Below are 27,982 nucleotides of genomic sequence, written 5' to 3'. Positions count from 1 at the left end.
CAGGCGGTTTTCTTCTGGAAACCTTCTGGATCTTGCTGCTTGTGGTCAAGGGAAGCGGTTGGGCTGCCCTGCCAGATGTTCAGCTGGTTTGCAACACCCTGATAGGCTGCTTCTGTGCTGCAGTGAAGAAGCACTCCTCCAGCAAAGGTGAGGATGCCTTCCCTCCCAGACACACCTTCCTCCTCAAACAGCCCTTGGTCCTCATCTTTTCCTCCTCAAACAGCCCTTGGTCCTCATCTTTTCCTCCTCAAACATCCCTTGGACCTCATCTTCTCCTGAGCAACACCAGTGAGGCCAGACTCTGTGAAAACCCCTGCAAACAACTTGATGGGACAAAGACCCATCACTTCTCAGTCCCCACTTCCCAGCGAAGGGGATCAACATGAGACCACCTCATGTGTGAAGCCTCGTGCCAAGGTCGTGACAAACAAGCCCCATCTGAGCTACTAGCCCCATGGGATGAATGTGGAGGTTGGAGCCTGCCCCGCTGGGCCAAGAACAGGAGTGTTTGGGGCTTGACTGGCCCATGAAAGGTGCCTTTTTGGGGCTTTGGCCCAGGCAGAGGGATGCAGGTAGTGCAGGATGGGGCAGCCCATGGGCACAGCTGCCTCTCACGGTGCTGGCAGGTGATGCAAACCAGGGCCCCCCCATCCCGTGATCCGGTTTGGCTGCACCCACCCGGTGGAAAATTCCTGCCCATGGGCAATGTCCCCCTGCCTTTATTTTTAAGCAGTTCGCTAAGGACGTGGCTAACACACAGAGATAATGGGTGCTGACAGGAGCCTGGCTGCTAATTGGGTTTTTGTCTGGGCTTACATGATATTTGTAATTAAAGGGGGGGGAGGGGGGCGCGGTGGTAGAGAAAGGGGACAAAAAAATACAGATCTGATGGAGAGATGAAGCTTGCAGAAGGGCTGAGGCTCTCAGAGCCGGAAGGGATGCTTACGCTGAAAATCAAGATTACTCATACCCACAGCATCAGCATGGAACCCTCCCAAACCGGTGATGTGTCAGGGAGGCTGGGGACAGGGTGTGCTCATATGTGGGATGGAGATCCAGACCCTGCACGATGTCAGAGCTGATCCATCCCCATGTGGCAACAGTGCTGAGCAATGGGAGAGGTCACCTTAAATTTGAGGGGGAGTTCATGGCATTTTCCTGCTGTCCTTCAGTGTTGCTTCTCCTTCTCAAAGCCTTCCCTCTCTCTTTTCCTCCTATTTTTATGCAGCAGTACTCACTACCCCTGTTCACAGAGCCCACCCAATTGGGGTGGATGCTGTGCTGACCCTCGGCAAATCAAATAATTTATTTCCAAAGCTTTTTTTTTTTCCCAGATTGGATTTTCCACTGGGTAGCAGAGGTGCTTTGTTTGGTTTTTTGTTTACAAGGTAAAAATGTACACCAGGAAAAAAAAAACAGTAGGTGTAGGTTAAATTTCAGCTTGTTTCTCCTGCCATGAAGGAATGGTGCAGGTGTCTCAAGTCAAAGATGTACATGAGTCTCTGCAAGATTAGATCTTGTAGTTTGTCTTCCAGAATGTGTAAATGTATCTAAGGGAAACCTTTGCCCTGGTGGCAGCTCAGGATTGTTTTCAACCTATCTCAAAAAGAAATCTTGAATAAAAATAGAAAGATTTAGACATGCAAAATCCTCCAAAAGATGTAAACAGTATGTCTGAAGAAGGGATGTATTTAAAGCAAATTGTTGAGTAAGCAGGAGCCCTATGGAGATGCTGAACATCTGAAATCTCATGCTGGAAGATGTTATACAAATGAGCGTAATCCAGGTGGGGCACCAGGTAAAGTCTAACTATGGGTGATGCTGTTCCAAAAAGGGAGGGGAGACTGAATGTTTTATACTGGGCTGTAAAGCCTAGAGAACAGGAGGCTGAGGGGAGACCTTCTCACTCTCAACAAATATCTAAAAGGAGATTGGAGCATGAAGGGTGTTGGTCTCTTCTCCTGAGTAAGGATGAGAGGAAATGGCCTCAAGTTGCACCAGGGGAGGTTTAGATTGGATAGTGGGAAAAATTTCTTCATGAAAAGAGTTGTCAGTTATTGGAACAGACTGCCCAGGGCAGTGGTGGGGTCACCATCCCTGGATGGGTTTAAGAGATGCGTAGATGCAGTTCTTAAGGACACAGTTCAGTGCCAGTGTTGGGTTAATGGTTGGACTTGATGATCTTGAGGATCCCTTCCAACAAAAATGATCCTATGATTCTATGTATCTGCCAGGTCCCAGCCCTCCTGCCCACATCCCACCCTACTGCAGTGGCATGCCAGTGAGAAGGTCCCCAGTGAAGCGTTATCACCAAGAAGCAACTGGTACCCCAGGGCACCCACCATTTTGCTGAGTCGGCTGGCCCAGATATGAAAGAAAAACAGAGATGGGACCTATCAACCCAGCAACTGCCACCCCAGCATGTGCTGGCGGTGAGAAGACGTGGTGGCAGGGATGCACAAACAGCCTCTCCTCCATCTGACAGGATGTTTTCAGGTACCATGCAGTGAAGATTTCCAGGTTGAGTTTCTGGGTAGCAGAGTGTGGTGTCAGAGGTGTGCGGTGTGTCTGTGTACAGCCCATGGGAGGGGAGAAAATTTTCCTGTTCTCCCTCTTCCTCCATCCCTGTCTGTTAGATGGATTTGCAGCATCCTCCGCCCTACAAAGCCCAGGGCCCTGGGGCTGGACACTGCTGTCCTCGCACCTGGGTTTTGCAAGTGATACTCAGGGGTTGGGATTGCCTCACACCCTGCTTCCTTGCATGGGTAAAGGGTTCTGTACCACTCAGAGAGCCTGGACTCCAGGAGTTTATTCATCCCAGCGTGTCTGGCTGCGGATCTGGTGTCACCTGAGCAGCCTGACGGCACAAGGCGGCAGAAACACAGGATTTCACTGTCAGAGGTTCGGAGACCTCTGGCATCTCCAGCAGGGCTACCCCCTCTGCTTTAAATTAAGAGATGGGAAAAAGTTAAGCAGAGTTAAGAGATGAAGAAGAACAAAAAAAGGGATGGGGCCAGTCCTGGCTGAGGAGGAGAGCGAGGAAGAGGGTAGCTGCTCCCTGCCAGCCACTTGGATGATCACGTGCAGAGATCTGCTTTTGGCATAGCCCTCATGTTTGCGTGGCGTGGGGAGGGGGTGCAAAATCAGCTCCCGCTTCCAGGAACCCTCCCAGCACAGGATCTGCACCGGGGAATGGGTAAACATGACACAACCGCTGGCCTGTAACTCAATCAGCTCCCTGCGTTAGCTGTTCCCCGCCTGGGGACCTCGCTAGCCTGACGGCTTCTCAAGGTGTCACTGCATGGGACGGCGTGTCCCAGGGCATGGGCCATTGCTGGTGGAGGGGCTCAGAGTGACGAGAGGGATCAGAGGAGCTTGTACCAAGGGTCTGGGGACAAGGGGAGGGGTGGATATTCCTCGGGTGCAGCCCAGGTCCAGCTGCTGCTTGCAAACCCCCTCTGGCCTCAGCTGCAGGCTCCCAAAGTCAGAAATAGCCACTTGGCTGAGGAGCAAACATCTCCCCGACACCCCTGTCCTGGCTGCGGGTAACAGCCTGCACCCATTCACAGATAACACCGTGTGTCCTGCCAGCACGTCTGCCTGCTCACAAAAATATATCTTGATGGGCTTTTTGCCCCCCTCCCTTCCCTGCCACTCGGGGGAGGTTGTTTATTGCTGGGCATAGGGAAACGGTGACCTCCGCTGCCTGCTGTCCCCCCGACGTGTGCTGGCATGCCGCTGGAGACACGATGAGGGGACACCCGCTGCTGTGTGGGGATAATGACAGGGCAGGACACCGGGGTCTGGGTTTCACTGTGTCCCCCCAGTGCAAGGGCGGGGGTGTGGGAAGGGGATTTTGCAGTCACAACAAGTTATATATACGGATGGTTTCTGCTAACAACCTTGAGACAGGGGCTGAGTATTGATGAGCCCAAGTGTGAGACCTGGGGAGGTAGGAATGGGGGTGAAATTAGTTAATATGGTAGATGAGGTTCTTTGGGACATGGTTTAAAGGTGGACTTGGCAGCGTTAGGTTAATGGTTGGACTCCATGATCTGAAAGGTTTTTTACAACTAAAATTATCCTATGATTCTCTAAAGCTGCAAGGTGAGGATGGGGAAGAAAAGCTCCTGCTGCTGCTTTGGTATTGTCTGAAGTGGCAGAGAAGGAGATGACAAGGACACCCTGAAGGTGAGATGCTCTCGATGGGTGGGGATGGGTCCCCCATGCCATGCCTGTGTCCCCTGCACCCAGCCTGGTCCACCTGCAGCTCACGGCTTTGCATGGGAGCGGCAACAGGATGCTCAGAGGGCAGACAGGATGAGCTTAGCTGGTCTGGCTTAGCAAAGCAGGGAGCAGAGCCTACCCCCGCATATATTCTTCAGCTGAGACCAAGGAAGAGCAGTACGAGCAGTATTTTTTTTATTATTTTTTTTTTCTCCCAGCCCTCAGCTTAATTTCTTTCACAAAGAAGGACACGGCCAGGGGAGGCAGGGCCTGGCCCAGCCGCCCTCTGCAGGAAATGGGCTGGGTTTCGTGCCACCCGCTGGTTTATTTGTATTTTTAGAGCGTGCCACAGGCAGGAGGTCACCAAAGTGAGTGAAATTCCACCCCGGAGTGGCTCCCCGTCCCTGTCCCACTCCTCGGGGACAAGCTGGAGCCAACAGCTGAGCCAGGGCTCAAGTGTCCCGGCAGAGGGAACGGGCTGGGGGCAGCTGGGTGGGTGGGTGGAAGAGCAGGGTACCAGCAAGGCGGGGAAGAGGGCAGCCCTCCCACCGGTGTCATGCCTAAAAGAGCCCCTGGCAGCCAGGGTCTGGCTGTGCCATGTTGGAGACCCCGTCCCAGGGTGGCACGGGGTGCCCGAGGGCTCTCGGTGCAAGTGATGTTGGTGGAGGATTCATTTGGTAGAATGGTGGGTGCCATTCCCTGAGGGATGCTGAGACTGGGACAAACTGGGGAGGTGGAAAACGTCGAGGAAGAGGCCAGGGTGTATCCTGCTTGCTCAATGGAGTGATGAGTTGGGAATGTGGTGAGTCAAAAGCTGAGAAGTGGGAGAAAAACCTAGCAAACAGAAATGTGTGGGGGCTTAAAGTGGCACAGCACATCTCCCCAAGAATGTACCTCAGATATCTTCTTCATCATCTCCAGCAACAAGGGATGCATCTCGCTAGGGCTTGGGCTTGACAGTGAGTGAGTCAAACAGACGAAAATTGTCACTTTACGACCTAAACCTGAAATAAAGAGGAAAAGCTGTCCCCTGGGATTCTGACCTCACCAGAAAGGGTAGCAAGAGATGCTCCCAGAAAGAGTCAGATCCTCACTTTTTAAGGCAAACAATTTGCATAGCAACTAGGGCAGGAAGCACTAAGAGTCTTTTTTTTTGAGAGCTGCTCTTCGAGAGGACTGAAACATCTTTCTCTGCTTTTTCTGACGATGGTCTAGAAGATGATTTTCTCTGCCTGAGCTACACAAGAGTCTGGAATCACCCAGTTCAGGTGGCCAGAGCACTCAGTCACTCAACTGGAGTGAATGCACCATGGTGCAGCACTATTTTTATAACTTTGTAAGGTTTTGTTTTGGTTTTAACTGGCTTTTTTTTTTTTTCTTCAGTCCATTGAAGTGAAGATTTCCAGGCCTATAGCAGTTTGCACAGGGCTTATTGGAAATTAGGCCAAGCTGTCGGTCTCTTGGATGAGGGATGAAGCAGCATGTTTGGAGGCAGCAAAGCTGACAGTGCAGCACGTGGCCAGAGGAGCTGGTGAGGCTTAAGGACACTCTTACTGCTTCTGCTGGGCTTTTCTCCTGCTCTCCTTTGGTCTCAGACTTGGGGACTCTTTTCAGAGATGTCTTTCCCTGGTGTGGTGGCACAGGATGATGTGATAAGGAGATGGTGGCCTGGTTCTGCTGGGCAGGAGATGCCCCTGGGTGTGCTAAGCCCCTTCTGTCTCTCTGTGCTGGGAGCAATGTTTGTTGCTGTCCTTCCCCTTCCCCTTCCCTTTTCCTTTCGCTTTCCCCTTTTCCTTTCGCTTTCCCCCTTTCCTTTCGCTTTCCCCCTTCGCTTTCCCCCTTCGCTTTCCCCCTTCGCTTTCCCCCTTCGCTTTCCCCCTTCGCTTTCCCCCTTCGCTTTCCCCCCTCTCACTTTCCTTTCCCTTCCCTTTCTTTTCCTTTCCTTCTTCCCTTCCCTTCTTTCCTTTCCTTCCCCCTTGCCTTTCCTCTTTCCCTTCCTTTCCCTTCCTTTCTTTCCTTTCTTTCCTTTCTTTCCTTTCTTTCCTTTCTTTCCTTTCTTTCCTTTCTTTCTTTCCTTTCTTTCATTTTATTTCTTTTATTTTCTTTTTTATTTATTTTTTCTCCGCTCCCACACCCCCCACCTTCTTCCCAGAAATTCATCTTTTTTTCCCCCAAAGCAGGCTCTTTCCTTAACAGCAAGTGCCCAGCAGTCAAGTGCTCACTTGCTCTCCGTTCTGCACAAAACTTTCCGCTTGTGCTTTCCATCCTTAGAGCAAGGGAAGCGCCTGCGGGAAACGTCTGCCCTCCTGTGTTCAAAGTCCCTTCCAAAGAAGAGCCAAGGATGCACTGATCTCACGGAGTAAATATTTTCCATGACATCTCCTTCCGACATCTCCTGTCAGGCTCTGGGTTTGCAGCCAGCCTGCCTGATGTGGGGAACAGGGCTGGATTCTGCCCTCTCCTTCCTTCCCTACACGTCCCCAGGCAACGTCACTGCAAATTAACAGCCTGAAGGTTTTAATAACCCCTCTGGGCCCCGCTCCAGGGACTCTGCTGGCAAACGAGGTGGCTTGTGGGCCAGTGCTGCTCCCCATAGATGCTGAATCCTGCCGGCATTGCTTGGATGGTTTTTCCAGCACCTCTAAACCACGGCTGTGGTTCCGAGCTGCTGCCGAGCCAGCCGGGATGATGGAACCAGCAGCCTCAGGGCAGGTGTGAAGCATCCGTGGGCCAGAGGTGGGATGCAGGGAGGTTTTGGTTTTTTTGTGTGAACTGGGAGCAACTTGTCACCAAGCAAAGGTATCCTTGCTGCTCACCCAGCTGAATGGAAGGGGGTGGACAATCCAACAGATATTTTCCACCTCAAGCCTCTTACTGCTCTTGTTGTTCCCCCATAGGCTTATTTCTCTGTGTTTTTCTCAAGGGGACAGTCACATCTGGCACCGATCAGCAGCTGGATTTACAGTGCAGATACTGCTGAGATCAGGGCTTGTCAAGGTCTATTTTATTTGCAACCATAAAAATTCAGTGGTTTTCCCCCACTATTTGTTCACTAAGAGGAGATGCTGTGGTCGTTCTCCTGCCAAGGCTTTTCAAACCATGTGCATAGTCTCTGGAGAGGAGCAAGGGCATTTCATATATGATTGGATCCCTTAGGATTAGGTCCCTACCACCCCCCTCTTGTGGAACATGGAGAAAACACAATATACTGCCAGAACTCATGCCAAGCATGTGGCACGCACCAGGCGGTGTCAAAAAACGCTCACGTCTGCCTCACAGGCAGCCCTGTGCCTTCTGCATTGACTGTGTAGAGAAAAATTACCCCAGCAATTGGCTGTGGGCATTTCAGAGCCCTTTATTTCTAGGGTCATATCTTACCTACAGGTAAAAGTACCTCTGCAGGTGTGGCAAGAACAGCTGTGCCCTTGCTCTTGGTCCCTCCTCTACAGTTTGTGTAACAGATACCAGTGTCTCCCAGTTCTTCTGCATGAGAAAAGTGACATTCTTATTTATAGAGTTACTAGTGCTGGAGAGAAAATTAATACTAAATGTCTATTAACATGTGCATCAAATGCGCAGGCTGCTTTCAATGAGCTGGAAAAGAGGGTGAGCTCATTTGCCTGTGCATTGAAAATGCACATGTTGCTGGCACATTTTTGCACCTATTTTTGTCTGCTCTTTGCAGGAGATGTATGCTGGCTCTTAAGCAAGGGCCACGCTCCTTCTTGCAAATCCCGGGGTGGATCTCTGCTCCTGGGAAGACGGGCAGGCTGTTATGGTGCATCCCACCCGAAGGCGACAGCTCAGTGTCGAGGGAAATGGGGCTTGCTGGACATGGCAGCCTTTTGGGGGATGGTGTTGCATCATATTTCAGAGGCTGACACTCATCTGGATGTATGAATTTTGGCTTTCCTGGAGGCCTGGGTCTTCCCTGGGGCTGCTGCTCTGTCTCCTCACATTTCTGGAGAGGGGAAGCTGTGGCCAACCTCACCGCAAACACTTGTTATTGCTTTTTTTTTCCTTCTTTTTTTTTTTTGTTTTTTGTGTGTTCAGTTTGAACAATAAAACATCTGTCCGTGAGCCCAGCAGCTGGACCAAAACGAAATGACGTTAGCATGAATTATCCTCTGGGATGGGGCGGCTGACAGGAGAATGGTGCAGATTTTCTTAACACTGCATAACAAATGAGAACAACAGCGTGGTTAGGTGCCTCGTGTTCCCTGAGAGGCTCCAAACAACCCGCCTGCTCGAGCAGTTTGGGCTGTTGTACATCTCTGCTCCAGGTACCAAACAGCAGCCGTGGGGAGAGTGCGGGATATGCAATAAAATAAACCCCATTTTTGGTGGAAGCACTTATGGATACTGCAGCAGAGAAGATTTTTTTCCTGAATGCACCAACTCAATACAAATACCCTGATAGAAAATGAAAGCACTTTGTTTTTGGGGCCAGCACGGAGTGTCCCAGCTGGGACATCATCTCTGGTGGGTGCAGGCAGTGGGATGGGATGATGCAGAATCACATTCCCTGGGTACAGAAAGGGGCTATTAACGGGGAGAAAGGAGAGGGAGCGTTGGAGCACAATGGCTCTGAGTTGTTGGCAGCCGTGACCTGCAGTCCCTGGCAGCACCTCAAAGCAGCTGCGAGGTGCCAGTCGGTGGTGATGCTTCGGCGCGTGATGCGGGTGCCTGACCCTGGTGTCCCCAAAGCCATCTGCTCTGCTAGCCGTGCTGGGGTCAATTTTACCTCTTACAGAACTGCATGCACAAAAAATATCCTCTCATCCCATCCCGAACAAGCTCACGAGAAGGTTATTTCCCCACATCCCGGTAGTGCAGAGAAAAACTGTGACTGTGGGAAAACACATGGAGAATTAATACAGAGCATCATTTTTATAAGTTACTTTATATTTAGTTGGTGCGTAAGTAATTGCAGTTTCCGACCGTGAATTTTAAATCATGATAACTAGGCTCAAGCACATCTCATTCATCACAACAGAAACTGTTACAGTCAACACATTTTCGCCAATAAGAACTAAGTTGGTTCATACCTGTAGTGTAAAAATCCATGCTTCAGGATTCGATGAACTCTTGGAAAGCATTTTCTGCATCCTGCTGGTTTTGGGAGAGTTTTCCCTGCAGAAAAAAAGCTGTTGAGATGCTTGAAGAAGTGGTAGTCAGTTGGGAAGAAGTCAGGTGAATGAAGCAGATGAGGCAAAACTCCGTAGCCCAATTTGTTCCGCTTTTGAAGCGTTGGTTGTGTGACCTGATTGGGTGTTGTCATGGAGAAGAATTGGGCCCTTTCTGTTGACTGATGCTGGGTGCAGGTGTTGCAGGTTTCGGTGCATCTCATCAATTTGCTGAGCATCTTTCTCAGGTGTAGCGGTTTCACTGGGATTCAGAAAGCTGCAGTGGATCAGACTGGCAGCAGATCAATAAACTGGGACCTTTTTTGGTGCAAGTTTGGCTTTGGGAAGCGCTTTGGAGGTTCTTCTCAGTCAAACCACTTTGCGGGTGGTTGCCGGTTGTCATATAAAATGCACTTTTTGTCACGTCACAATCCGATCGAGAAATGGTTTGTTGTTGTTGCGTAGAATAAGACAACACTTGAAAATGATGTTTTTTTTTTTAATTCAGTCACCTCATGAGGCACCCACTTCTTGAGCTTTTTCACCTGTCCAATTTGCTTCAAATGCCGAACAACCATAGAATGGTTGATGTTGAGTTCCTTGGCAACTTCTTGAGTAGTTGTAAGAGGATCAGCTTCGATGATTGCTCTCATTTAGTCATTGTCACCTTCCGATGGCCACCACTGCACTCCTCATCTTCAAGGCTCTCGGCTCCTTTATGAAACGTCTTGACCCACCACTGCACTTTACATTCAGTAGCAGTTCCTGGGCCAACCGTATTGTTGATGTTGTGAGTTGTCTCCGCTGCTTTACGACCCATTCTGAACTCCAATAGCTCCAAGTTTGAACTCCAATCACTCGAATTTGCTTTTGTCTAACATAATTTCCATAGTCTAAAAGAAACATAAAATAAACAGCAAGTAATAAGTCAGTAGTAAAAAAAAAAAAAAAAAAAAAGAGAAAAGAGCATTAAAATGATCTATTATTAAAATGATCTATTATTAAAATGATCTATTATTAAAATTATGTATAACATTACCACATTTACTTAAGAATGTATTCCAGTATCAAACAGCCAACTTCAACAATGCAAAAACCACAAATTCCTTTTGCAGCAACCTTATATCTGTGCAGCCAGCTGCCTGAATAACTTAATGCAAGCTTTGGGAAATAACTTGGGCTGCTGCAATTTCGAAGCCTCAAAAATAGCTTTCCTGCTCCCCGGGGAGCTGTGAATTTGTAGGCCTGACAGCTTCCAGCACCCCATGGGTGAGGAGAAGATGCTCCTTGCAGAGGAGCTCCCCATGGGGCAGGGATGGGGGAAACAGTGCTGGTGTATCACCAATCCAAGTGATGCTTGTCATGATTCTTGGAAGTGAGTGTTTGGGGTGAGCAGCAAGGGAGAAAAAGCCTATTTAAGAATAACAACTTGTTCCAAAAACCCAACAGTATCAAGCAACCATTTCATCTGGCTTCTTCCTTTAATGTCACGGGTACCACCATTGGACAATGTGCCCATGATGGGCATGTCCTGGTCTCTGCTATACATCCGCACTCAAACACTGTGGCTCTTGTGGAAGCATCACATATCACTGCTGAGAAAACCCCACTGCTTGCCTGAGCCGTTTTACTCTAATCCCTTATTGCCTTTGGCGTCCGGCCTTGGTTAAATCAACAAGTCACCCTGGGCCAAAACCAGCCCAGGTGTCACGTCCGATGTGCATCGCCTCTCTGCTCCGAGTCTGGGCTCTGCAGGCGCTCCTGCCCTGGCCTCTCCTACCAGAAAATGGAATCCAGATGGGAAAAATCCCCAAAACTTCACTCAGAGGGGACTTGGCAGAATTAGAAGGAAGTTTTAGCTTAAAAAAAGAAAAAAAAAATATAATTTTGTCCCAAAGCAACTGGAACTTACCCCAGTACTTCTATTTTTTTTGTAATTTCATGTACTGTACTTCACTCTGTTTTCTCAAGCCTTACAAAAGTGAGTGTGTCGTCATTCTGTTTGCCTGTCTCTTCCCTCAGTAACATGCTGAATTAGCTGATTTTGGGTAAGTCTGGCAAGGACATTAATTCCTGGCCAATATTCAGGTTTTTCTGGCAGCAAGGGGAGTGATCCGGCATGCCCCGTGCAGGACAGGGACAGATGATGGCCTTAATAAGAAAAGCTTTTCCCCACTCCAAGGCTGGATTAGGGAGGAGTTTGTCAACCAGACACAAAGCTTGTTAATGCCTCCGTTTCAGGGTGAGAAGGGCTGTGCTGAGAGCCCCAGGGGTACCTGCGGGATGGGGCTGCCACAACTCCAGGTATTTCTTACCCTCCCAGCTTGGAGACTGCAGAACCTTCTGGTGCATGGGGATCTGGAGGGATGGAGATGAGATAAAGCTCCCTGCATCCTGCCTGATTCGCTGGTGGCCTGCTTTTCCCAGCTTGCTTCATAATATTAAATAAAGGGTGTTTCAAAAAGATGCCCCCAATTTGAACTCACTATACCTCTTTTTCTTGTCAGGATATGTCAAAGACTGTGGTTTTGTGCCACCATTAGCGACTAATCTGGTTTACTACAACTTGATAATTCATTAAACCATTTGTAAATTTTTGTATAACTGTAATACACTGCCATTGTGAAATACGCTGCTTTGAAAATGGGTCCACCTCTTTGAAACACCCTGTAATAGGACGCAGATAACTAAATATCTCTTGAGGAGCTGGACCTTCATCTTTACATACAGCACTGATGCTCTGACTCCCTGTAAGCCATCTCATGTTTCTTGTGCATCACCCTCCCCTAGCCATGGCAAAAAGATCCCTGAAGAGCATGGAACAGTGGGGAACAAGGTGTTGTGATCACCAGGCAAGGAGCCAGCAGGACAAGGGTGGGATTTTTTACAGCCATCAATGGATCATCACCCAGAGGAGGCTTTGGAGAGCGAGATGGGACAGAAGATGCTGAGCAAGGTGCAGGAGGAGCACGAGGCACGTGCGATGCAGCTGTCCGCCTAGGAAAAAGGACGTGAGGGAGGCGAAGAAAAGGCAAAAGCACAACCCTCCACCTCTGGCTTGTTTGCGCAGCTCAAAGTGTTCTAAGCTTTATCAGTGTTTGCACTTTTGCCACTGTTTGTGCTAGTTGCACTTTAAAGGCAATAAAGTCAAGCTTTGTTTGCTTACAAGGCAACCTTTTTTTTTTTTCCGCCTCAGACAAACCAGCAGTTGCCCTAAAAACACAGCACCAACCACCCCTGTAAGCCCTGGGCCTGCTAAGTCCCAGGGCTTACGGGAGTATGGGAGCAGTGTGGGGCTGGGTGCTGCTGATGGCACCAGGTGATGCAGGTCCCACCAGTGACGGGAGGTGGCCTGGCGTGTGCCCAGCTGTTGTCCCCCCACGCTGACACCACCTCCTGTGTGCTGCCTGTGACAGGCTGTCCCCATTCAGCAGGTTAAACATTAACAAGCTGGAGCCAGGGCAAGGCCAGAGGAGTGTCAGGAGTAACTCAGGGAGGGATGCTGTTTCTGGAGAAAGCAATGCTAAACGAAAGTGCCCTCCCCTGTGCTGCTCAGTGACCCTCTCCCTTGTGGCTGCTCCTCCATCCCTGCTCACAGAAAATCTCAGAAAACCATCATCCTCCTTGGCTCACCACATGCTTTATCCACCCCTGGATTTGGTTGAGCAGGGGCTTGCTGAGCTGCTCAGCAGAGTATTCCACACACTGCCTATGGCTGCCCTAGCCAGGTGCTGTTGGGGTGTGTGCAAAGCCTCCTGGGGTGATGCCAGATCTGCTGCCCGCCTTGCCAGCCCTTGGTACCCCTCCAGCATCCTTGTGATGAATCAGAGCCCACTGCAGACCCTGCTTTCCGCAGCCCCCAGGGCTCGGTGCCTGGAGGGCAACAGCAGCTGCCCAGATTTTCCTGGAAGGGTAACACTTCTTGCAACCAGTCCCTTGATTAATGCAAGGTATTTTCTCTGCCTCCCCTGGACAGACGTTGCCTTTTAAAAGAGCAGCCACGATGGCTCAGCGCCAGAAACACAGTGTGAACAAGGTCTGCAGGGATGGTCTGTGGATGGAAGGGGCCAGAAAAGGCACAAACCACACTGTTTTAAGTGGGGCTTAAGCTTGGGGAAAAAAAAAAAGCAAACAACCCACCAATAAAACAAAACAAAAACCCCACCAAACCTGTGGAAAATCAGAGCTCTCTCTGGGCTGGAAATAATGGCAGCACCTGAGTCTTCCTGACCCTTAAATGCTGGTGCTATGCTGCAGTGCGTGGTGGCTAACCCAGCCCTCTCCTGGACACTGTCTCGCTGGGAAATTTACTGAATTTTGAAATGTCTCCCTGAGAAATGCAGAATTAGCTGTTTGAGGGGTGCAGCTCACAGGGGCCTGTTGGGCTGGAGGGGCTGCGGGAGGACAGCAGCATCTCGGAGTGGCTTTACGATGTGAGCTGCACTCCTTGGAAAAGCAAGAAGGAAATGCGGGAATTGTGTCTGCAAACCAGGACTGGAGCACAGGGAAGCCCTGAGGGAGACCAAGGCACACATCCAACCACACTCTGGCCCTACAGCTGGTTTTGCCTGGTGTTTCATTTATTTTTTGATGGCTGCTGGAGTTACCTGTAAATAAAGCGAACAGCGTGCCTGAGCCAGCTTTAAATCTGTGTGCTCTGTTTACTGAGGTGGCCATGAACGTTCAGGCTGAGGAAGGGGAAGCAGAGCTGGGACACAAAAAGGTGTATTGCTTAGAATCATAGAACCATTTTGGTTGGAAGAGACTCTTGAGATCGAGTCCAGCCATTAACCCAACACTGGCACTAACCCACGTGTCCCTAAGAACCTCATCTCCACATCTGTTCAACCCCTCCAGCGATGGTGACTCCACCACTGCCCTGGGCAGCCTGTTCCAATGCCTGACAACCCTTTCCAGGAAGAATTTTTTCCTAATATCCAACCTAAACCTCCCCTGGTGCAACTTGAGGCCATTTTCTCTAGTTCTATCACTTGTTAACTTGGGAGAAGAGACCAACACCCTCCATGCTTGGTGCATCCTGATGCCTCCTCGGCAGCCTGCAATGCGTCTGGTGCCACCTGCTCCCACCCAGCATGGCCTGAGCCGTTCAGGTGGGCACGGGGTGTCCAGCACACGCTGGCACTCAGGGACCTCATGGTTGCCCAGCACAGCCTTGGCTGCAGCTTCCGTTTCCATTCTGCCTCTCCCGAGCAGCAATTCCGCACCTCCTGCCTCTGCCAACAGCTCTCCCTGGCTCACAGACCCAGGCCAACACTCCTTAGTGTCCTCCAGGCTGTGACAGTGCTAATTTCCCTAAGAAAAAACATGATGCTAAGGTATTGCAGGCACCACAGCACGGTGCAAGCCCATGGGACTAATCTTGCCCCAGCTAGGGTGGGAGACACGCTCTGGTCCCTGTAACACAGCCCGAAGCCTGCAGGCAGGGAGCACAGGGTGACACAAACATCCTCGTGGTGCTAATTGCCGCCTGTAATCCCAGGATTATGTTTTACTGCTTGTTATATCCCTCTTACAGCTCCGAGCTCCGTCCCCTACCCCAGGCCAAACCAGAGCACAGCAGGCTTTGGTATCCTCCTAATGAAAAGCTTTTTTGTTGTTGTTTTACATTGCATTTTTAAATGCAATTTAAAACACATGACATAAAGACGCAGAGACTCACGGTCTTCTGCCTCCCAGCCTCCAGTATACCCAACATGTCCCTTGGTGGGCTTGGTCCCTTGGGTGCCTCACTGGGCTCATGCTGGACCCCCCCAGCACCATCACCTGGGCTGGGTATAAAGAAAGAGCCCAATTTGGCATGCACCTTGAGCTGCTGGGGTCCATCCTGCAGCGCTGGGCTTGGGCAGAGCAAAGCCCTGCTCATCCCATCTGCATCCATCAAAATGCCAGCACCTCCTTGGGAATGACTGTATTTCATCCCTGGATCCAGACCTGCTTATAGAATTATCAGAGCTGGACAAATGCTAATTTTTGTTTCAGCAGACACCCTGCTCTCTGGGCACCTTGCGGGAGATAAATCAATGACCTGGTAATCATATTTCTCTTCCCTCCTCTCTGCCGGGTTTCAAATAAATGAGTTTAAACTGGTGCCAGCTCTCTGAAGAGGCAATGCTGAGAGATGGGAAGAAAGGGCAGCAGAAGGCTCTCCCAACCCAGATTTGGGAAGGTTTCACCATGAACCCAGGTACCTCCAAGATGCTGCAAGGGACTGTGTCTGCTTATGGTCTTCCCTCTGCCCAACTCATGACAGACAGGGGGAGGGTCTGCTGAGGCCAGGGAGGTGGGACTGGATGAAACCTCTCACCAGCTCTTCAAGTTCTTCTGCAAACATCTTTCTGGTACCACTAAAAGCAGCCATGCTCTAGCTTTTCTGCCTGTAGCTTTCTTGCTTTATTTGATTTTAATGGATATTTTTGTCCATTATGTGGCCAGTACCTAGAGCAGCTCGTTTGGGAGGATGCTTGATCCATACGCAGATCTCCATGGATAGTATAAAAGCATAAGGGGACTTGGGGTACACAAATGTGGGATTTGATTTATATCCATGCTGTGGGCAAGATTTTAGGATCTGCTCAATACAGGCTTGTAGGCTTTTAAAAGGCTATTGAGGGTGTCTTGCCTGCAGGTCAAGAGTCCATCTGAGCTTTGCTTTCAACAGAGCAGAACTCATCAGGAAACTGCAATGCAAAGTCATACAAATGTCTTCCTAGAGTAGGGGTTAAGTAGTGGGGGGTTTTTACAGAGTTTTGTGTTTTCCTGCCTGTATGTACAGGCAGTAGACTGTTTGGTCCATGGGTGTTTTGGCTATAAAAAAAGAAAAGGGGGGGGGGGCAAAAAAAAGTTTGCAGAGGTTCCCTAAAGCATGCGATCAAGGACAAGTGCTCACCTCATGACAACAGCCGCCTGCCTTGCTGCTTGCTTGGTTTGGCCATGCCAGTTAACTTCTCAAGTTATGAAAGGTTTAGAAAGCACTTCTGTAAAAAAAAAAAAAAAAAAATAAAAATCCATACATTGATATATTTGCATAGCAGTCAATGGACATGAGCATCAGTTTTCGGCTCAGAAAGGCCATCAGGGTGGGTTCCTGCTCCCTCTTCCTCCATGTGACAAAAATTATTCAAATTCTTCTCATCTAATAGCCAGCTAGCGGTCTTGCGCACTGTCGGCTGAAGAGCAGATGCAGCCCTGGCAGGCAGTCAGAAAACCACTAAATGAGCAAGTTTTTCTTCTGCTTCTCACATCCGCACCATTCCTTGGTGCTTGCAAGTGCGTGGTGTAATCATCCTCCGTTTGTTTTTACGGCTTCAGCCCCAGAATAGATGGGAACAGAAGCTACAGTAAACTCTGCTCCTGCTGCCAGGAGCCACAGAAAAATGGAGACGAGCAGGGGGCAGTTACTACTCTGTCCTTTGGAGCTTTCTCTGTAAAGCACTTAATAACCAAGATACCCTAAATCAAGCGTAACAGGTGCCAAATGGCAAAGGTGCCTCTAGATAAACTCTTCACTGCAGAAAACACTTACAGACATTTGCTATGGTCTGAATATCCATGAGCTCAGCCCACTTCTCTGGCTGATTTATTTCACCAGCTAAAATACGTCACCCTTCCTGACTTCCCATCAGTTGGAGAAGAGAATGGGTGGAAAGCAAGCAATATTTGTCTCTACCCAGAGCACTATAGCCCAAAGAGCGTGGGAGCATTGGTGAGGTTGTCAGACACCAACCGCATTCCCCCAAAACATAGTCTGCAATGGCACAATGTGCAGCAGCACAAAGTAAAAGATCTCTTATATGGAAAAGAAAAAAACCCAACACTTCTTGCACCAGCAATTGGAAAATTATTAAAGAAAAAACTTGGTTTTTTCTTTTTAGATTATTTATGTAGTTCCCCTGGTACCTGGGCAGTGACAGCGTGTTGGTGTGACCCAGGCACTGGAGGGCATGGTGCAAATATTGCACGAACAGAAGGCAGAGGCTCCCTCCACTCCTACCTTTGCACATCGCTGGTTTACGCCCCTCTCCCTCTTCCAAGGTACCACCACGCTGCTGCAGACTACCTCTTTGGTTTAACTCTCCATCACTTTCCCACCAGGAACAGGACAGCACAGGCAGTACGTTCGTCTTCCCACCTCAGCCAGGCAACCATGCAACCTGCATGAGTAGGCTTGGCATGCCGAAAGGGAGCTGTTTGCAAACAAACACAGCCAATTTCCTCATCTCCTGGTGATTTATCTGCACAAGGAAGAGCTAAGCTCAGCCTTGACATCCTGCTTTTTATTCCACTTGGTTTTCCAGCCAGGAGAGCCGAGGCCTGAGATCAATGAGCCAAGGTCAAGACCACAAATCAGGGCTCAGTCTGCCCAGGAGCCTCCCAGCCAGAGGCTCCTCCAAGTGATTTATTTTTCGCCTGCTGTTTCTTTATTTTTAGTGCATGTGCTGTAGTTCCTCATTACTTCCAAAGAGCTTGTTTGGGACTCCCTGTCCCCATGCTGAAGGGTCAGATGTGGCCTTGCGGGACGGGCTGGTCCCTGCCATGCACACTGCGGTGGGGCTGGAGGATGCCCAGGCTGTCCAAGCAACTGAGGTGCCTTTGCTCTTCCAACTGCCATCCACAAACAGTCAGACACCCAGGAAAAGCCGTTTCTTTCCTTTGCATTGCCCACAGCAAAAGTCCCCAGCACCACCTCAGAGCCAGTTTTTGGCTCCACCAGACCTCATCCCTCCCCAGCACTCAGGCAGCTCTGGCATGTGAATTGCCATGGCTGTGACGAACAGCCTCCCCTGGTCACTCACCCCACAGGGTTCCAGCCCCAAAGACAACCAAGATATTACAAAGAAAGCACTTTAAAGACTTCTTTTTTCCAGTTCCTAGGCTTGCAGAGACTTAAGGTCATGCAAACTGCCCCCTCTTCAAACAGAAGGGTTTAAGATCTTCTCCCTGGCCCGGTTCCTCAAGATCAGAAGATTCTGGTATGCTACACTGCTATCAAACACAATTTGAGGTGCAGGGAGGTGGGGTTTCTATTTGCAGTGCTAAATGCTGCCCTGCAGCAAGGAGTCACCAAGGGCCCCTGGAAGCGCTTGTACTGATGGGTGATGCTCCACTTTATCCAGAGTTACTTCCACCTACAGGGTCCAAGGCTCCAGCCCTTAAAGCTGTAACTTGACTCAGCAGCCCTATAAATATGACCAGAGCACCCTCTAAATATGACCAGAGCAAAACAGTAACAGTAACTGCAGTAACAGTCGTTTAATCCAGTTAAATATAATGACTATAATCCAGCAGATTAGCTGAACACGGATGGGGAGAAAATACTAGAGCACATTGCCCGGCCGGTTCCGCAGCACGTGGAAAGCAAGCAGGAGGGATGGGAGCAGCAGGGAGGACTGGGCAGAGCAGAAGAAAACCTGACCCCAAGCAGAACGGTGCAAGGGTTGGGCAGAAACTCCCTGTGTGCCATTTTCCAGAGTAATTTTTGTGACCCTGGAAACAAGCACCTGGAAGAGAGGGTGCATCATGAGTTTCGAATGTAAGGCAATCCTGAAAATGCAATAAATATGTTTGTATGTGCATCTACACGCCAACCTTCATACCTCTTCCCATTCTGACACCCAGACATGGTATCCGACTTCTGGGATATATCCTGCACCAGAGGCCCCAACAGAATCCCGTCCAACATGTCATTCCCAAAGTTCACCCTCCTGCTGATGTTATTTCCCTCTCTGATCCTCCTGCCCTGCTCAGGCTGGCTCACGTCTGAAGGTTCAGGGCAAAAGATGCCAATCAGAAGGGCATTGGAACCACGGGGCTTACAGCAGTAATGTATAGGTCATACTGCAGTGGGTTTGAGTTCGGGGGTGGCTGGAAAGGCAGTTTAATGACATATGAAGGAACGGGCAGCATGAGATACTGAAACTGGGAAAAATACCAGCCTACCACTAAATAATTTATTTCTGACTAAGCATGTCCTGCAGTCAATAAATCCTTCTTCCAAAAGATTTAGTAAATGCCCTGCTTTCCCTATACCCCCAAACCAGACACTCCTGTGTGGAAGGTGGGTCCATCTACCCACATGCTCCATGCTGCAGCAAATAGATGGGAGCTGGTGCCATGGCCATCCTGGTGGGACCATCATGCTGTTGGCCAAGGAGAAATAGGGAGCAATGTCCCAGGAAGGTCGCCGCAGCAAGGCATCGGGATGGAGTTGGGGAGGCCTGCTTGTCAGGCTTCCAAGTTGCTTTGCAAGAGAACTGGGATGGAGATAAGAAGTTGGTGCAATGAATGTGCAGCAGATACCACACACACCTTGGATCCTGTCTTGCTTCCAGTTCCTGGAGGAAAATGGTCCGGCAGACACTGATGGGATCCCCCATCTGCTGATCAGCTTCTCCCGATCCTGCTTAGCCTATAAATTCGACTCAGTCTCACAGCTGTGGACAGCAGTTTGCAGGCCAACGGGGCAGAGCCAACCTGCTTATTCCAACCTTTCTTTGCGCCTGCATTGGAAGGAAAGAAACGTGAGGGGTTCCTTTCCCTGTGTGCACTGAGTGGGGAGGTTGTGCAACGCCATGGGACGGTGGTGGCCTCAGAAATAGCCCTTAAAAGCCAGAGCAAACCAGAGGCCCTTCAGAGCAGGCACCCAGGGCTCCTGGCTGCTTCCTTGCTTTATGCCTCGGCTTTTAACAGATTTCAAAGCTCTTGGCACCACCTCTGAACGGCCACAAAGACCCAGTCCTGGGAGAAGGCTGCGGCTAGAAAAGCACGTGCTATATCACTCCTCTTTGCTGGAGGATGGCTGGGAAGAGGAGGCCCAGGAAACGAGGGGGTATTTCATGTTGACTTTGCTATTTGGTGTGATGCCAGAGTATTCGGCAGTGAGGCAGGAGGGGAAGATTATCTCTGCTGCAGAGAAAACTGAGTTGCTCCGCGGGGGAAATCTCCTTTGAAATATATAAACTGATGGGATGGTTTCACTTGATGTTCTGGACTGGTGTGGTGTGCCTGTTTTCTACCACTGGAGTTCTTGGCAACATCCGATACAAAATCCAGCTCTTGAGCTGTTAGCTTGGCCGATATTTTCAACTGCAAGCTGTAAACTGTCTATATCCTACACTGTGCTATCATACAGGATATCCTATATATTGTACTTCCATCCTACTTCTCACTAAAGCCCAAGTCTGAGGGAGCGGGTGCTCAGGATGACCAGTTTGCCCAGCAAATCTCATAAACATCCCAGGGGCAAACAGCCCCTGCCCCTTGCCTGGCTTTGCACCCATGGGTGAATCATAGAATCACAGAATGGTTTGAGTTGGAAGGGACCTTCTAAGCTCATCCAGTCCAACCCCTGCCATGAGCAGAGACATCTTCAGCTAGCTCAGGTTGCTCAGAGCCCTGTGAGTTGATGGATGAACCTCAATCAAGTCTACCAGCAGACTGTATCTGTCCTTCCCATCTGACACCAGTCACCCTCCTCCCAGCTCTGCTTCTCAACCTCCCCTTGCTGGTGGGGCCCTGGCTGCTTCTCTGTTACCTTTTGTGTCCACAGGTGTAATTCAGAAGGGCTGTGAGGGTTAAAGCTTGGGGCTTGTAAATTTCTAGCCACTTCTGCAGGTGTGCAGAGCCAGTAAGCAATGGTGGTGCTGGTTGTCTGTGCAAGGTATGTGCTTTTCAGGCCAGATAGAATTCAGTGGAGTCAATGAGAAGGGCAGATGCTGAGGACAGATGAGGGAAGAGGGAGTCAGGAGAAAAAGACTGCAAAGTAATTTCAAGAAATAACACCCATTCATCTATAAGGTAGCCTGTCCCACCCCTGCGGGGGGAAAATCCCACGTGGCTGAGCTGGGACAGGAGAGCTGTCACAGGACACCCCAAGCTGCTCTGTGCCCCCAGGCACCAGCTTTCCCCACCCTACACAAACAGCTTGCGCAAGAAGCCCCAGGCCCAGCCTCTCCCTGGGGTGGAGCACCAGCAGCACACAAGGGACATGGTGTCCTTGCCAGCTCCTCCCAGCCACCCCCCAAAGACTGGCACAACTTTGCCTGCTGTTCCCCAGGATTTCGGCAGTCCAAGCTCCGTTCCTGCAGTTTACGCAGTGCCTGTGGGACCCAGCCTGCCTGCTCTTCATTTGCAGTAATTGCCATTTTCTCCCCAGCCATTTAGGGCCCCTGGAGCCAGGAGGGTGTTTGTCCCATCCTCCCTTCAAGCCAATGCTCTGTAATGACACCCAAAACAACCAGGAGAGCATGACACATCTCTGGAGGTGCCTGCAAAATGTTCGGATGTCAGGACAATCCCATCTGGCTGGTGGCATTGCTGGCAGCAATTTTCCTTGGCAAGATTTGCCTTGGTAATTTCCCTTCCCAAAAAAGTGGCAAGATATATAAGCTGTGTGGTTACCTGGCCTCCCTCTTTCCACCTTTTACAACAAGGCCCTCATTTTGTTGAGTTCCCACAAGAATTTGATCGCATTAAGCCAATGCGGTCCTTCCTGGGCCAAGGCTTCAGCAGGATGCAAATCAGCAGAGCATCACTGCCATCAACTCAGTGACACTCCTCTGACTCTCACCAGGCATTGCTGCATCTCAGCACAGCTCTGCATCTGAGCAGGCAGCATGGGACACGTTATACTGCCTGACCTGCTGCTCTCAGGTCCAAACACACATCCCTTCTGTCAGGGATCACAGACATCACCAATACCTGCTTTTAAGTGCACCTTGACAAGCTCATCATAAGGTGCTACCACATGAATATATGCCAAAAGAGACCAAAATGTGTTTAATTATTATTTTGCAGGCAGTAACTGTGTGGCTGGCTAAGCCCATGCGACCCGCAAAATGCTCTTATGCATGGAGGAGGCACAGGGACTGTCAACTCCCCTGCAAAGCAGCTGAAGTCACAGAATCATTTAGGTTGGAAAAGACCTTTAAGATCATCAAGTCCAACCATAAAAATCCTTCAGTTAAATCCACCGAAACACGGTGTCTTCAGTGTTTTTATCCCTGCACCTACCCCAGCTGCTTCCCAGGGAGGTTTGGGGGGCAGCAGGCTGGAGCCCAACTGGCAGCCACTACCAATCACCCCCAGCACCCCAGGACTGCTGGATTTACACCAGCCCAGCCTCCTGCTCTGCAAACACAGCAGCTGCTGCAAGCATGCAATCAGAAAGAAGGAAAAACAGCAAAGCAAAGAGGAGGGAGGTGTGGAAAAATCCCTTTGGAGCAGGCAGGAGCGCCTGAAAAGCTCTGCTTGGACCTGGGTAGGAAACCCTGCTTTCCTTGCTCTGCCTCCCCTCCTTTCTCTTACCCCTAAAAAAACGCTGATCTGCCTGCGATTAAAAACAAGGCTTCCTTGAGCAGCAGTGAAATCTCATCTTACTTTTTTTTGTTTTTCAGGGGGGTGGGTAGGCTGTGTTCCTGGGAAAGGACGGGGGCTGCCTCCGAGCTCCGACCCACGCCTCCCCCCTCCCGGCCCCGAATTAAAAAACAAGCGGTTCGGGAGGAAGAAGAGAAGAAGGAAAACATGTTGTTGCCTGCAACCCCACCAGCTCCTGCCCCTCGCATCCCGGCAGCGGAGGCCCTGGCGTGTTGGCAGCCTGCGGATTGGCCAGGGGGGGTGGGAAAAGGAGCCCAGTTTGGTGTTACTGGGCAGACTTGGAGATTTTGGGGGGGATGGAGGGAGGGGGACCCGCACACACACGCGCCTGCGTCGGGAAGGGAGCGTGCACAGGGCTTGTTTTGTGATGCTGGATTCCTGTTCGCCTCCGCCAGCGCGCTGGGACACGGCGTCAGCTATTTTGTGTCTCACCACGGTGATAGGGGGGGACAAGGATGGCAAGGGGTGGTCCCCTGGGCTCTAGGGTTGGTACTGGGCTACATGGTGCCCGGCTGAATGTCCCCATTGTGCTACTGGTGGGGGGGGAGTGGGAAGCGCTGCCATCACCCTTCTGCACCCCCGGCACCCTGCCAGGGCGGGGGACCCCGGGAAAGGGGCCGTTCCCCCAGGGGAATATTGGGGGGGAAGGAGGGGGAAAGGAGGGGGGAATAGGAGGGGAACAAGAAGGAAAACAACAACAAAAAAGAACAGGGTTTGGAAGTAGAAAATGTTACCGTGCAGAAAGGGGCTTGAAAGGGAAGGGAAAAGCGCAGCCAATCCCTTTGTCTGCGATGCTTGGGCAGTAAAAGAAAAACCGCTTCTTTTTTTTTTTTTTTTTTCAGAACAGTAAAAATATCCCCCTACCACTGCCCCAAAACGCTGATTTCATCCCAAAATCTGCTTTTGTGCAGGTGGCTGGTCTATACCAATGCCAGCGGGGAACACATCAGGATGTTTCACCTGGGTACTTTTTTCCCCAAATACCACCTCTGAGCTACCCCTGCGTTTCACCACTGTGGCTCTCCCCATGTCCGGCCCCCGCAAACTTTCCCCTCTCCTGCCAGGCAGGGACATCCTGGGCACCTACACTCACCCTGGCCACCTGCACCAGCCCAGGAGCCTGGGTTCGCCTGGACAACATCTTCTCCATCACCAGCGCGGACTGAGAACCTCCAGAGCTGCTCAGCGCTCCCACACAGCCTGACAGCACAAAATTAAACCCGAAAGCAGGAGACAAAAACTTAAATGGCAGCAGGAAAGGATTTTTTTCTTCCTTCCTTAAAACGTGTGAAAGCCAATTGATTTCTCTAGGCCAGAGCCCAAGTGCAGAAATCCTTTTCCAGCTCGCCGTGCCAGGTGCCTGCTCCATCCTCCTGCGCGGGGGGCTGGGGCACCTCTGGACAAAGCCTGTGCTGAAGGAAGGATGCAGGAGTCGAGGATCCCTGCATGGAACCAAGAGGGGCTTTGACCCCCAAAAGTTACCTTAACAATCTTAGAAAAAATAAAAGATATTCTGGAGGAATGTTTGGAAGAGCATCTACATGGCTTCAGGGCCCTGGTGCTGTATCACAGGGTAATGTGGGCTGGTAGGGCCCTCATGTTGGTCTTCACGTGGCAAGTTATGGGGCTGGCACCCATTTGGCTTTTTTATATCTTAATTTTGCTTGCTCATTAGTATGCAAACCAGAAGGTCTACTGCCCCATCCTGAGCAGGGGGAATACAAATAGGCCCACGGGGTTGGCTATCATGGAAGCAAGCAGTACTTGCTCCATGTGAACGAGAGGGGAACCCCATCCTGATTCCAGTTTCCTGACGCTTATTATGTGATCTTTGCATTACTTAATGGGCTTTGACAACAGGAGGAACACACACTTATTCATCAGAGTAGCACCTGCAATTACAGCACTGGTGGGGAACCATGCAGGCTATGGAACATGAAGTTTGTCCAAAGCCCAGCGTATCACAGATAAGTGGATGGAGGACAACTTCCACCTGCAGGAGACCAACTGGGACCCACCACACCCCCTGAGGGAGTATCTCACCTCCCCAGGGCTTCACTTACCCACCCCTCTGTCATAAGCACGCAGGGTCTGCCCTGGCCACCCAGCAGAGTGAGGCACGTTCCCGGTGGCCATTAATGAGAAGATGGAGCAGGTGACAGCAGCTTGCAGGCCAGTCTGGAAGAGGTAGCCCTGGGCACCTCTGAAAGGCAAGCAAAGCCCAAGACAAAAACATTTGGAGAGCTGCGCTCATTAGAGAAGAGGGTGAGGTGTTTTTCACTTGCGTGATGTGAGCTTCTATTCATGATTCCTCATTAGGACTCAAATGACCTGTGGACCCAGCCCAACTTTTGGTTGGCAGTATTCGTGCTCCTATCAGCTTGCAATTGTCCACCAGGCAGGTCACTCCAGACAAAAAAGAATAAAAAAAAAGCCTATGCAATTATAAACCAGGTCCTTCCTTGTGTTCAGCCTCAGCTCAGGGGACACTCTCCTAGGGTGACCCAAGACACTGACCTGGGCCTTCTGCCCTCTTCCCATTCACTCCACAGTCTGGCCAAGGCCAATACCAAGGGATTTTAATTAAAACTCCTTTCCAGCCACAGTGGTGGGCATTTTGTCTGTTAATTGCAGAACAGACAGCCTCTCAACAGACCAAATGACTGTCCAGTTGGCCAGTATACCCTTCCCAAGCCAAGAGTTGGGAACATTAGCACCAAGCACAAGAACGGTCTTTGATAGTAAGAACACATACAAAACATGAGGTGAGTGGTCATCATCTTCATTAGGAGGCAAAAATGAGAAGAACATTTTCTTCTACTGGGTAGGGGTGGAAACTGGGCTCAGAGTCTGTCTCTGCCATGTTGAAAAACCAAGATGGAAGAAGGACAATCATGTCTGACCCTCACATTCATTTCACCCTTGAAGCAAACAGGACAGTGGATTTGCTTTGCACTTGCTCCACTCCAACATCTTCCGGGGAAAGGATGATCAGATTTGTACCCACTGTTCCAGGGGAGGTTTTGGTGGCTCTTGCCATGAGGATTTTAAGGTCAACAAAGAGGCCTTGTCACGAAAGTCCCCCAATGGATGCATCTGCCGTTTGCATGACTGCGTTCAGGCAGTGGCTCAGAAGTACTGTGTGAAATCAGTGGACAATCCAAAGTCCTCCTCTATCACCCCTCCAGGCAATGTGAAGTCCTATCTTATTATATGTTGTTGCTCCTCAAGCTCAAAGACCTTGTGTTTTATACTGATGAGCCTTGTATCATTGTTGTCAATTCCATCTTCCAGGTCATCCAACCAGAACCTCCTCTATACTGTTGATACCCTTCAGCTCTTCCTCATCCACACATCTCAGTGTTGTTCTTCTACTTTTTTGGGTCATTCACAGAAATATGAAACAAGACACCTGTGGAGCTCCAGGGGAAACCTTCCTTTCTGCATGATGCAACACCAGCCATGGCCACCTGATATGCAGGTAGGCCAGACCCACCTTCATCCCACTCTCCAACCACATGCAGATCATTCCATTCTTCAAAAATCCATTCTAGACCTTGCAGCCTTCCCTGAATGACAACAATTTGGCTTCTCCAGTGCTATCCAACTGTCCACAGCAAGGATGGGCATCCTCTGCATCAGAGGACAGGTTTTGCTGAAGATGTCAGAGATGAAAGGAACCTTCCACCTCTGGCATTTCTTTCTGAAAACAACCCAAGGCACACACGTGGTAGACTTGGCCTGTCTTTGTTGAGCAGCACCCAGCTCCTACAGTGTGGACAAAATCCACACCACCCTTGCAGCAAAGAGTGTATTGTCGCTTGCTGTAACAGCCCACCTGGGCTTGACACCACTCAGTTGCCAAACCCTCCAGCCATCCCCTCATTAGGCTGATTACCTGCCAACCTAAGTGCAGCCTTCCCTTTGGGAGAAGCTCAGAGACACTGCTCCTACAGAGCAGCAGAGATTTGGCAGTATGATGGGAAGCTATTGGTAATTAGAGGGATATTTTTATAACCTATACTTAAATCAAGAGAGTGGATCTAGGCATGCAAGAAGCTGTGGTGTGTATTTAAAGCGTGCTGCTCATGCTCCTCACAATTAAACATCCTCATTAGCACAATTCACTTGGCAGGCAGGAAAATCCCAGCTTCTGTTTTCATGGCAGAAGCAAGGGCTTCTGCAAGGGCTATAGCTTAAAACGTGACACAATTTCAAGGGTGTCCTGATTGGTTGGCTTGCTCAGAGTTTAAGCCTGGTTTTGCCTATAGTGGGTAGCACAGAAAAATGCTGTATTCTTTAGTGGTGGCACAAAAAAACTCACCTTGAAGATCAGACAGAAGAAACAGACATCTCCTCTCCATTTCTAAGCATGGTATATGCTTCAGGAAGCCAAATCTTCGTCTTTCCTCCCTTAAATCACCACCAGCTTTCCCCTGGAAAACAATGTGAGTGTATTTGTAATTGAAAACAAACTGGTAAGGAAAGTTTTCATTTTCAAATGTTACAGCCTTGCTGTTTGGAAACTTTCTCTATTTCATGGTCTCCTTTCTAGCCAACTCACATTTTTTGTTTCAACCTTTACAGCCCCAGCCAGGCACTTCTGTGAAGAGCTGTTGTTAGCGTGTCATGGAGAGCAACACATACCTAAGGGAAGGAGTCAACGTTTGCTGGAAACGGGCCTGGCTGAACTCCCTTCCCCCCCTCCCTAATCCAAACGGCCCCCAGCTTTGGAAAAAGTTTGCCTCCAACTCTGAACTTGGTTGGCCCCAACTGCTAAAAATAGTCGGAACAAAACCTCCCGGGCCAAATGCCCTGAGTGTTTAAGAAAGCTTTGATCCCGTGCTGCTTTTTAAGAGCTTGAGCCTTTTCAACTCGTGCAGCTTGAGCCCATATTGTGGCTCAAAATGGGGCCAGGGAGACCCAACCAGCGGGTTTGGAAGCGGCAGGGTGTCAAGCCCTGTGTGCACCCCGAGCGTGGACCATCCTCATCTCTCTTGTGGTGAACCAGCATCAGTGCAAGACCAGAGGACGAGGCACTGAATTGGAGCCACGATACCCTCCTTGATCCACAGACCCCCCTGAGGAGAGCCATCAAGCAAATCATCCTCCTCGTCCTCCTCGCTTCCAGCCACTGCATCTGCTCTCCGTCCCCATTTTCCTGTGGGCTGAGGGTGCTTGGCTTCCCCTCCCTCTTGGGTGTGCCTGGCTCATGTGCCTTGGCACCGCTTGCCTTG

The 27,982-nt window shown here is 50.1% G+C and overlaps 2 long non-coding RNA genes across 2 annotated transcripts; one reads left to right on the top strand and one right to left on the bottom strand.

The window, feature by feature from the left end:
- The first annotated feature begins 9 nt into the window (after window positions 1–9).
- On the top strand, window positions 10–12,521 carry LOC102084209 (uncharacterized). The gene is made up of 4 exons (XR_010474237.1): window positions 10–147; window positions 2,235–2,496; window positions 4,101–4,191; window positions 5,611–12,521. It is a non-coding gene; the product is annotated as an uncharacterized LOC102084209 (long non-coding RNA).
- Window positions 9,112–27,437, bottom strand: LOC135580087 (uncharacterized). Its single transcript, XR_010474236.1, has 4 exons — window positions 27,310–27,437; window positions 27,070–27,181; window positions 16,261–16,348; window positions 9,112–10,246 (listed from the first exon to the last, which is right to left on the bottom strand). It is a non-coding gene; the product is annotated as an uncharacterized LOC135580087 (long non-coding RNA).
- Window positions 27,438–27,982: the final 545 nt, after the last annotated feature.

Source organism: Columba livia, chromosome 8, assembly GCF_036013475.1.
Source record: "Columba livia isolate bColLiv1 breed racing homer chromosome 8, bColLiv1.pat.W.v2, whole genome shotgun sequence".
NCBI lineage: Eukaryota > Metazoa > Chordata > Aves > Columbiformes > Columbidae > Columba > Columba livia.
This window is presented reverse-complemented; position numbering and strand designations above follow the sequence as displayed.